Source organism: Lepidochelys kempii, chromosome 14 (genome assembly GCF_965140265.1).
Source record: "Lepidochelys kempii isolate rLepKem1 chromosome 14, rLepKem1.hap2, whole genome shotgun sequence".
Lineage (NCBI taxonomy): Eukaryota > Metazoa > Chordata > Testudines > Cheloniidae > Lepidochelys > Lepidochelys kempii.
In genome coordinates, this window is record NC_133269.1 from 34,631,997 (window position 1) to 34,642,882 (window position 10,886).

The 10,886-nt window shown below is 41.3% G+C and overlaps 1 pseudogene; it reads right to left on the bottom strand.

Moving 5' to 3' along the window:
* Window positions 1–4,551: 4,551 nt before the first annotated feature.
* Window positions 4,552–10,638, bottom strand: LOC140898143 (olfactory receptor 6F1-like; annotated as a pseudogene).
* Window positions 10,639–10,886: the final 248 nt, after the last annotated feature.

The following is a 10,886-nucleotide window of genomic DNA, read 5'->3' on the forward strand; positions in this document are numbered from 1 at the left end:
ACCCGTCAGTCGACCGTCACACCGAGAGACATGAGGAAGCTCGGCCAGATGTGGGGAAGGGAGGGGGGAATTTTCCACCCACCGCGTTTCCTCTGCGGTCTCTGCAGATCCTGCTTTTAATGTCCCGCTGGATGGTGTTGGATCTGCCCCCCCGGCCCTGAGTCCTCTGTGGGTGGGAGCCCAGAGCTGGGGCAGAGAGAGCCCCCCCCCCCCTCCACACACAGCCCCACACCCATGGGCCTCTGGCCTGGGGGGACTCACTGTAATGGGGAGGTGGGAGGTCAGTCTCCATGGCCCCTCCAGACCTCGCTCTCTCTGCTGAGACTGCCAATGAGGTAGCGCCCAGGGGGATGCGGGCATCTTCTCCCCTACGGCCTGAGCTGGGACCCACCAAATGGACCCCACAAGCAGGCGTCAGCTGGGATCACTCTTCCACCCCCACGGAAGTGGCTCTGGACCGTAGCTGCTGCTGCTGCTGGGGCAGGTTCATAGGAGGCGCCTGTGAACGGGGCAGCCTGACCCACCCAGGGGATGACACAGGGGGCACCCAGGGATCCTCCCTTCCTTGCAATTCCAAACATCACAGTGTGAGAGGAGGAGGATCCCCACCCCCCACTCCTTGATACCCCCTCACTGCGAGCATCTCAGCAAGGAGAGGAGACTTCATTACCTGCAGGGGACACCGGCCTGGGGAGAAGCTGGAGAGAGGCTGGAAGAGAAGAGAAGAGGTGAGAGCTCCAGGGAGGGGATGGGGGTGCAGAGGGATGGAGGGATGCTGGGCGGGGGGATCTCCAGACAGACAGACAGAGGGATGCGGGCGGAGGGAAGTCACTTACCCAGCACAAGCAGAAGGAGAGTTCGTGCCATCCTGAGCTGGTTGCTCTGGGGTGGGAGCTGGGTTCTCAGCTCAGCCACCGGCCCCGTCTGGGTGCAGGGAGGGGAATGGGCCCTTCCCCTCTGATGGAGGCAGAGGCAGAGGAGAGCCTTAGGCGCAGTCACCACTCAGCTCAGAGGGCCATTGCACTGTAACTACACTGTAATTACAGTCCTCTTACTTTAAAGTGTAATGTGTATCCCTCTTTTGTATTTATATAGGGCTCATGTTGAAGGAGATTTTTGTCCACCCACTCTGTTCCTGTGAGACACTAGGGCAAATTCTCCAAAGCCAAGTGAGTTACACCAGATGTGAATTTGGTCCAATGCCCTATGTAACATCAGTACCCAAGCTTGTATCCCAACTTGATAATCACTCCATAGGAAGGATAAATAAGTCTTTAATTTAAATCCTCAGATCCTCAAACCATGAGCCTGGGATTTATATTGCATATTAGACAAAAAGCGCACAATAAAAATCATATCGTAGGAGGTGATCAGGTCCCTCATTCACATTAATTGCTGTGTTTCTGTGTCTTGCTATCACTGTACACTGAGTTGAGTACGTTGTGAAATCAGTAACTTGAATTATTCTTTTATCTTGTGAACCATCAAATGATATTTCCCGAATTGTTTCAGGTGGTCCGATGGTCCAGTGAAGCACAATCTAGAAATTCCATTTCAAACATCCATGTTTGCCAAGAGAAACCAAAGCTACCAGTAAAATTCTATTCAAGTATCAGGGGAAAGGAAGGTGAATTAACTGTATGGAGATCACAGTTAACAAAAATGATCTCTCTCTGTGTCCCCATACGCATCTATCTATCTAATCTAATTTATCGTACTATCTAGGTATTCCAACAATAAATAAATCCAGACTGATCAAGTGCATAGTGTCTCACAAAAGTAGAATTCACAGAATAAACTAAATTGGTTGAGAACGATTTGTGGACATAATCTTCCTTGGACATATCACTTTCATAACCTTTAACATTTTGAAAACAGCCTCCACCAGGCCCAAAGTGATAGCTATCCACAAAAACACCACATTTCGGAGGCACTTCATGATTCTAACACCTGTGAGTGCATGGAAACGTTAGAATTTACACTCACGAAACTCAATGGACTCAAGATTCAATGGAAACATGGCCACTGCTTATGTGAATCAGTGAGTGACCACTTACAATGATCTTTATGTAAATATTAGGTAAATCAGATTGCACAAAATCTTAACCAGTTCCATGTTATTTTATGAAGCGATATTAATTGTACATAGCACATCCATCTGTTTTAAGTACCTTTGGTAGACCAGATGCTAATCTACTGTAAATTGGCAGTTGAACATCTGGCCCTAGACAGCAGGCAAGCCTCAAAGGGTTTGAATGTTGGGTTAAGATAAAATTCTGGACAATGTAGGGTGAAATCCTGGCCCCACTGAAATTAAGTTCTGTAGTTGATGTCAGTGGGGCTAGGATCTTCTTAGGATTTTTAATGTCTGTCTCACAATATTTGTTGTTTTTCTTCAAGTCTCAACCGCTTGAATCAACAGATCAGCTTTCATATTTTCTTTTAAATAATCATTATGCCTGTCTCTGCGGTAGTTCTTTTCATCCATAGATCACAAAGCACTATATAAAGGAGGTGAATATCATTATCCCCATTTTACAGATGTGGAAACTGAGGCACAGAGAGAAGCCATTACTTGCCCAAAGTCACCCCCCAAGCCAATGGCAGAGCCAGGAATAGAACTAAGAAAAGGAGTACTTGTGGCACCTTAGAGACTAACCAATTTATTTGAGCATAAGCTTTCATGAGCTACAGCTCACTTCATTCTCCTAGTTGCAGTCTAGTCCTCTTGCCACCAGGGCACACTCATGGTTACAGAGAAAACCATAAGAACATGAAGTGTGCCCTACAGACTCAAAAACTAGAGAGCAAATCAAAAGAACCCAACATTTACTATTTAAAGCCAATCTCATGATTTGTGGGGCCCTGATTCATGATTTTTCAATGCTTGGATTTAACAATAATGATTTTTTTCCCCAAAAAAATTCTCCCAACCTCTGTGGTCTTCCAATATTTCATTTCTTTTGAGGATCCCTGTGCGTCATGGCCCCAGTCAGGTTGAAGGTACAATGAGGACACCTCTGGTTCTTCTCTTTTTGATATTTGTATTCACAATGAATGAACTCAGAAAGTGCAAAGGCATTTGGAAAATTAAAGGAGATGTTCTGTGAAATTTCTCAAACCTTAAGTTTTGGAAAGAAGTTAGGTGTCTTATTTTCTCTCAGCCACTTCCACAAGCACCACTAGATATACGTCGCCATAGAAGGAGGAGATAACACAAGACAATGAGGAACTCTTAGTAAAAGTGGATAGAGAAGGCAACAGGTGAATTCAAATCCTGATTAGATCTAGGCTTATTGTAAATTGGGGATTCACCCCATGACCTGGGAAATTTCAGCACAGAAAACACAGGCCTCTAGCACTGGAGGGAAAAAAATTAACTTCTCTAGATGTGACAAAGTGGAAGGCTATTGTAGTAACCAACAACGGCAAGTACATCTCTTGTATTGAGCCAGGGTATTACATTATGACTTGCATCTGATTTTAAAGGTCAATCAGGACTAAGATTCCGGATTCAGTTTTGACATCATCAAAATTTTGCAAGCTATTCTCACATATTTTCAGTCCAAACCGGCGGAATCCTCGTGAAATCAATCTTTCCAAAATTTTGGAATGCCCATGTACTAAAAACAAAGAAAAAAAGAAGGCTACAAAAATACCCATCTGGGTTTTTATCCAGTCTGGAACTAGAACTGGAACTTTATTCTGAATCCTCTTCAAAATCCACTGGGGTCTTGATTTGAGGTTCCTGTGGGTTTATCTTACCTCGGTTTGGAAGGGTTAAATTTTTATCAGTAAATGTCGGTAAATGCCAGTTGCGCCATACAGACTGTCAACCGACCAAAATAAAAGGTTCCATCAATACAAATAGAAATGTACAGAGAGGCAAAGTAAGAAACATGCTGCGTCAGAACTTCTTGGAGTTTGATTTAGGAATATATTGTGTATATTTTGTCTTGTGACGTTGACAATTTGAGTTTTAATCCTTATAAAGTGCAAACTTTTCAAAAAACCAATTGTCTTTAAATAATTATTCTCTGACCCACCTTATTGTCTGACATGCCACAGAAATTTCCCACAAGTGTGAAAATACAAATAGACAATATTTTTTAAAAAAATGCTTACAAATAAACCTTGATATTCTCTGTCAAAATTATAAAAAATAAAAATTTAATTCTGCCAAGCCTGTCGATATCTCTATCCTTTCCACAGGCCATGCTTTAATATAAATAAATGATTGGCACATGTGCAATTTGTTTCATTTTAAATTAAATACAAAGTAAGAGGATAGTAATGCATAAGGGCTGGATTTTGAAAGGTATTTAGCTGCTAACTGTGGTTTTAAAAAGCATCTAGGCCCTTAAAACTCATAGAAAATCCCATTAGGCACCTAAATACATTTAACAATCTGGCTGTAAATGTTCAAGGATGTGAGACACTAAGGACCAGATTGTTAAAGTTATTTAGTCACCTAACTCACATTGATTTCCATTGGAGTTAGGCATCTAATTACCTTTAGACTTCTGGCTCTCAGGGATTGTTGTTGTTTTTTCAGTACCCTATCAGCTTTGGTATATCTTCCATGTTCAGACTCATTTTGAAAAACATCGCTTCCCTGAATACATGTCTCAGGGCTTCTTTTACCTCTGGGTTCCTCAGTGTGTAGATGAAAGGGTTCAACAGGGGTGTGACAATAGTATTCAAGACGGTGACTATTTTGGTCAATTCCAGTGAGTTCTGCATGGAAGGGTTGACATGTGAGAAAATGGTTGAACCGTACCAGATAATGACAACTGTGAGATGGGAAGAGCAAGTTAAAAAGGCCCTTCTCCATTCCTTATCTGATGGGATTGTCAGTACAGTGGAGATGATGTAAATGTAGGAGAGCAGGGTTATGACACAGGAGCCCAGGATGACGATGAAGGAGATGATAAAGGCCACCGGATCAATAAGGTAGGTATCTGTGCAGGAAAGAACTATCCACGGCGCTATGTCCCCAAAAAAGTGATGGATGACACTAGGGCATAGAAGGACAACCTGGTGATCAGAAATGCTAGGACAGAAATAGGCAGGAAACCACACAACCAAGAGCCAACAGCCAGCTGAGCAGTCAAGGTGCTGTTCAGGATGGAGCTGTAGAGCAAAGGATAGCATATAGCCAAATAGCAGTCGTAGGCCATGACAGCCAAGAGAAAATCTCTGTGCATCCTAGGGAGAAAACAAAATACATCCGTAGGACACAGCTGACAAAGAAGATGGATTTGCTTTGGGACACAAGGTTGGCAAGCGTCTTTGGGATACAAATTGTGGTCTACCATACTTCCGGGAAGGAGAAATTGCAGAGAAGGAAGTACATTGGGGTGCGAAGGTGACGGCTGGTTGCCACTAGGACTATGATCGCCACATTTCCTGTGACTGATAGGATGTACATGACAAGGAAGAGCACAAAGAGCGAGATCTGCAAATATTGGGTCCCAGGGAATCCCAGGAGAATAAATTCCTTCACAATGGTGTGATAGCCCTTTTCCAGTGCGGTCAGCTGTTTTACCTGCCAAAACAAATGAAGACATGAAATTAAACTGATTAAACACAACTGTGGCTTTGTGGGATGCAGATGATTTTGATGCACAGAAAGAGCAGATAATTAAAAGAGGCAGGTGTCATAAATATAAAGGGAAGGGTAAACCCCTTTAAAATCCCTCCTGGCCAGAGGAAAAAATCCTCTCATCTGTAAAGGGTTAAGAAGCTAAAGGTAACCTCGCTGGCACCTGACCAAAATGACCAATGAGGAGACAAGATACTTTCAAAAGCTGGGAGGAGGGAGAGAAACAAAGGGTCTGTGTGTCTGTCTATATGCTGGTTTCTGCCGGGGATAGACCAGGAATGGAGTCTTAGAACTTTTAGTAAGTAATCTAGCTAGGTATGTGTTAGATTATGATTTCTTTAAATGGCTGAGAAAAGAATTGTGCTGAATAGAATGACTATTTCTGTCTGTGTGTCTTTTTTGTAACTTAAGGTTTTGCCTAGAGGGGTTCTCTATGTTTTGAATCTAATTACCCTGTAAGGTATCTACCATCCTGATTTTACAGGGGTGATTCCTTTACCTCTATTTACTTCTATTTCTATTAAAAGTCTTCTTGTAAGAAAACTGAATGCTTTTTCATTGTTCTCAGATCCAAGGGTTTGGGTCTGTGGTCACCTATGCAAATTGGTGAGGATTTTTACCAAACCTTTCCCAGGAAGTGGGGTGCAAGGGTTGGGAGGATTTTGGGGGGAAAGATGTGTCCAAACTACGTTTCCCAGTAAACCCAGTTAGAGTTTGGTGGTGGCAGTGGATATTCCAAGGACAAAAGATAAAATTAATTTGTACCTTGCAGAAGTTTTAACCTAAGCTGGTAAAAGTAAGCTTAGGAGATTTTCATCCAGGTCCCCACATCTGTACCCTAGAGTTCAGAGTGGGGGAGGAACCTTGACAGCAGGAAATAATGGTTTAAGGCTGAAAATATCCTATTGCTAGTACATTGCTGGAGCCTTCCTGCTCACAGGGTTAATTTAAGCTTGTTCTAATTTTTCCTGTGGAAACTTTTTTTCCAGTGGAAAGTGGCTTTTGGACCAAAAAGAAACTTTCATGATAGAAATTCCATTTTCAGGTGTTCCTTGAAAAACACAATTTTTAGTTTTTGTCAATGAAACATTTTTTTCCACGGTCAGCATCCAAAGCCCAAGACTGATTTTATTTTAATTTATATTTTTGTTGTTTTAAATTGAAAATTTTCAAATAAAAAGTTATTTTCTGGGGTGGGGGTGGGGGGTTGTCCTTTTGATAAAACCCTGAAAAATTTCAACAGAAGAAAGACCTATGGGTGTTAGGCTTTCAGCACAATCTGAGATTCCTTTAGAAGTGAACAAAACCCCTCGTCTCTTTTGAACATCCCTGCTAAATAGGGTGAGCTTTTCAAAAGTTCTCAGTATAGGCCTATTTCTGCTCCCAAGGAAGTCAATAGGATTTTTGTCATTGAGTCAGTGGGAGCAGACTTAGGTCAATACTGAACACATGAGATTTGTACCTGTCAATTTCCTTCCTACAATGCAAGAGGACATTTAATTCTTTTTGTGCAGAAAGTCTCCGGTTCCAAGCCTGCTGAAGTCCCAAGTTGGAGTGGGGATGTAATACAAAGTTGCAGTTCAGAGGACAGCTACTCAATTTTGGAGCATAAATAACCATTTACATCTATAAACCAGCATTCATTTTTGGTGGTTGAAAATGACTCAGTTGCAACCTCCTTTGACCAGTTGATACTGAGGTGTGCAAGGTCATGCAATGAGCCAATTACAGCAAAGCTCAGGGCCAGAGAGGACCAAAGAACAAAGGAAGCAATTTTGCTAAAAAAAAACCCACAAAGAATGCATCCCTTTTTTATCAGAATTTTCAATTCTTATGAAGAATTTCATCAAAACTGTGAATTTCAAATATTTTTGACCAGCTGTGCCAGGAGTCTGCAATTCTTCTCCCTGTTTAGTCAATAGAACATACTTCTCAACCAGAACCGTTAATAGAACCCAGGAGCCCTGATTCTCAGCCCCCGCTCTGCTCCAACCACGATCCTAACTCCCCTCAAAGAATGGGAATAGAACCCAAGTGTACTGATTCCTGTTCCTTTGATACAACAGCTATTCTATGCATCCCTAAAAGAGCTCGGCACAGAATCCAGGTACCCTCACTCCTAGACACCTGTGCTAAGCAACAGACCGCAAGCCCCACAAATACAGCAAAACTGTAATATGCCGAGTTTCGAAAACACCTTCAGAAAAAAATATCAGGTTCCCAGTGCTGGCCAAAAGTTTCCTTCACAGATGGATTAATCCTGAGGTGTCAAATCTGAGGCATTCAGAATTAGAAGCCACTTTTGAAAAAGTTGTCCCTAACTTGAAATCTATCAATGACTTTTACAGTGAATGTTCTGAATTTTTGTTTGATTGCTTGTTTTGGGTGTTCTGAGTTTTCATTAAAGTTACAATGTCAGGTTAATTTATAACCTAAATTTAGGCCCCTTTCCCTATTTGGATTTGAATTTGCAAAGGATCTAAGGGAGTTATGAAATGTAATGGAGTTGGGTGCCTAACTCCCTCAGACACCTTTGAAAATCCCAGCCTTAAATATTTTGTATCAAAGTCTAATCAACACGGGCAATCAACAATTATATTTTCTCCCTCTTTAATATAAGCCATTTATTTTGTTATGAATAATATCCTGTGAATAACATCTAATGCCCTGATTCTGCAAACAGTTAATACATACATAAACTTGCATATATAGACATATATAAAATAAAAATGCATGAATTTACTCACATGAATGATTCCTTTGAAGTCAAGGGTTCCACTCACATGAGTAAAGTGAGGAAAATAAGTAAAATTTTTAAACGTTTTTAAGAAATGGAACTTACTGCAACTCATCATTCAGCAAATCTTCTCACTGGGCAAACCTTCAGCGGGTGTGAATTATCAATAGACAGGGCAGATGAGAGAGGTAAGATGGAACAATTGTACTGAGGTCCTGAGCTCAGTGCCCCCACAAAACTATCTATTTAGGGTGAAATGGGAGGGGGAAAACATAATTTAACGGGCCTCCAAATTTCTCTCAGGAGACCTGTCAATGGAGCTACGATTATTTAGACCCACTGAGGATCTGGCTCTTTGTATTCAGTCTCTACTGATGGAAAGAGCTGAACCTAGCAAAATTTCCAGAACAGTTAAAACACCTGATTGACAAAATCTACTTGCCTGCCCTTTATCATGATGAAAATGATGAAAACAGCCGTGATATTCTATTTTCTCCATAAAAAGAAGGCCTCATCTCAGCTGAATGGTAGACTTAATCTTTTCAAGACTTTCCTCCTCTTTTAGCTCATAATGTCCTTTCTTTGTACCAACGAGACCTTATTGGCTTGCAGGGAACTGTATGCCTTTCACGGTAAATTATGTTAAAAATATTGAATTCCTTTAAAAAATACCTCGTTTGTAAGGTAGTGAACTGTAAGCACTCAGAACCAAGCTGGACACTAAGAAGAAGATTGATGAGATAGATAGGATAGGATTAAAGTTCAAAATGATCTGGACAAACTGGAGAAATGGTCTGAAGTAAATAGGATGAAATTCTGTGATGACAAATGCAAAGTACTCCACTTAGGAAGGAACAATCAGTTGCACATATACACAATGGGAAATGACTGCCCAGGGAGGAGTACTGTGGAAAGGGATCTTGGGGCCATAGTGGGTCACAAGCTAAACATGAGTCAATAGTGTAACACTGTTTCAAAACAAAAAGCAAACATCATTCTGGGATGTATTAACAGGAGTGTTGTAAGCAAGACACAAGAAGTAATTCTTCTGTTCTATTCCGCGCTGGTTAGGACTCAACTGGCGTATTGTGTCCAGTTCTGGGCACCACATTTCAGGAAAGATGCGGACAAATTGGAGAAAATCCAGAGAAGAACAACAAAAATGATTAAGTTTCAGAGTAACAGCCGTGTTAGTCTGTATTCGCAAAAAGAAAAGGAGTACCTGTGGCACCTTAGAGACTAACCAATTTATTAGAGCAAAAATGATTAAAGGTCTAGAAAACATGACCTATGAGGGAAGGGGGGAGGGGGAGGAGGGAGGGAAAGGGCTTGTTTAGTCTGGAGACGAGAAGACTGAGGTGGGACATGATGACAGTTTTCAAGTACATGAAAGGTTGTTACAAGGAGGAGGGAGGTAAATTGTTCTCATTAACCTGTGAAGATAGAACAAGAAGTAACTGGCTTAAATTGCAACAAGGGCAGTTTAGGTTGGACATTAGGAAAAACTTCCTAATTGTCAGAATAGTTAAGCACTGGAATAAATTATCTAGGGAAGTTGTGGAATCCCTATCTTTGGAGATTTTTAAGAGCAGGTTAGACAAACACTGTCAGGGATGGTCTAGATAATGCCCTTTTAACAAAGTTAAAATAATTTTCTAACCTCAGATCAAGTTAGGTGGTTGCTTCAGATATTGATGGAAAATACAAGGTCTTTGGGAGAGGAAGAGTTATTTTGTAGATTTGCAAACTCCCTTATGATTAGTTCTCCACAGAATGTTTACATCCTTTCTGAGGTCATGTGAAAAAGTCACACATGAGCTACTTTCTGAGGAACAGTTTATGATCCCATGGGTGGCTGAACTTTCTGTTCAGCTCACAGTTGCTATCATGCATTACATTTGTTCTTGTTCACATTTGCTTGTACTAACAGAAGAAACTTCCAGTATGGGCAGACTGTTCCCATAACTGCTTCTGCATGTGGCCTCTTACAGCTCTTTCTGAAGGATGAGCATTTGGTGAGGATTACCATACACTGGAGACTGAGACAGTCACGTTTATTCATTCAAACCTTTCTTTGAACCAGATGTAAGGCCCTGCACATTACAATTACCATAAAAGCAATGAATGACAGATATACAGAAAAAGATATTGCCGAATTACCTTCTCTTGGGGGCGTAGACACTGTCGATTTTTCCTACGAGGGTCTGACTGTTCCCTTACACTCTAGCATATTTATACCTTTACACGTTATCTGACCATCCAATCAACATTAAGCATTGTGTCTTACCTTACCCATGGTATATACATGTGAAGGCTTCAGTTTACAAAACTTTTTCTGTCCAGGCTACTTTCATGTCAACGTGTCCCTATTCCAATTGGTTTATTTACTTGGATCGTACCACTCAATATAGGGTCTTTTCTGTTTTTCACAATACAGGGTCATTTTGGCAATACTTTTTATGTATTGTACTGATTAACTTCCTTTTATCTATGTCCTTCAACACAGTACAAAACACCTGTGTCTTACCCAGCTGCTATAAGCAT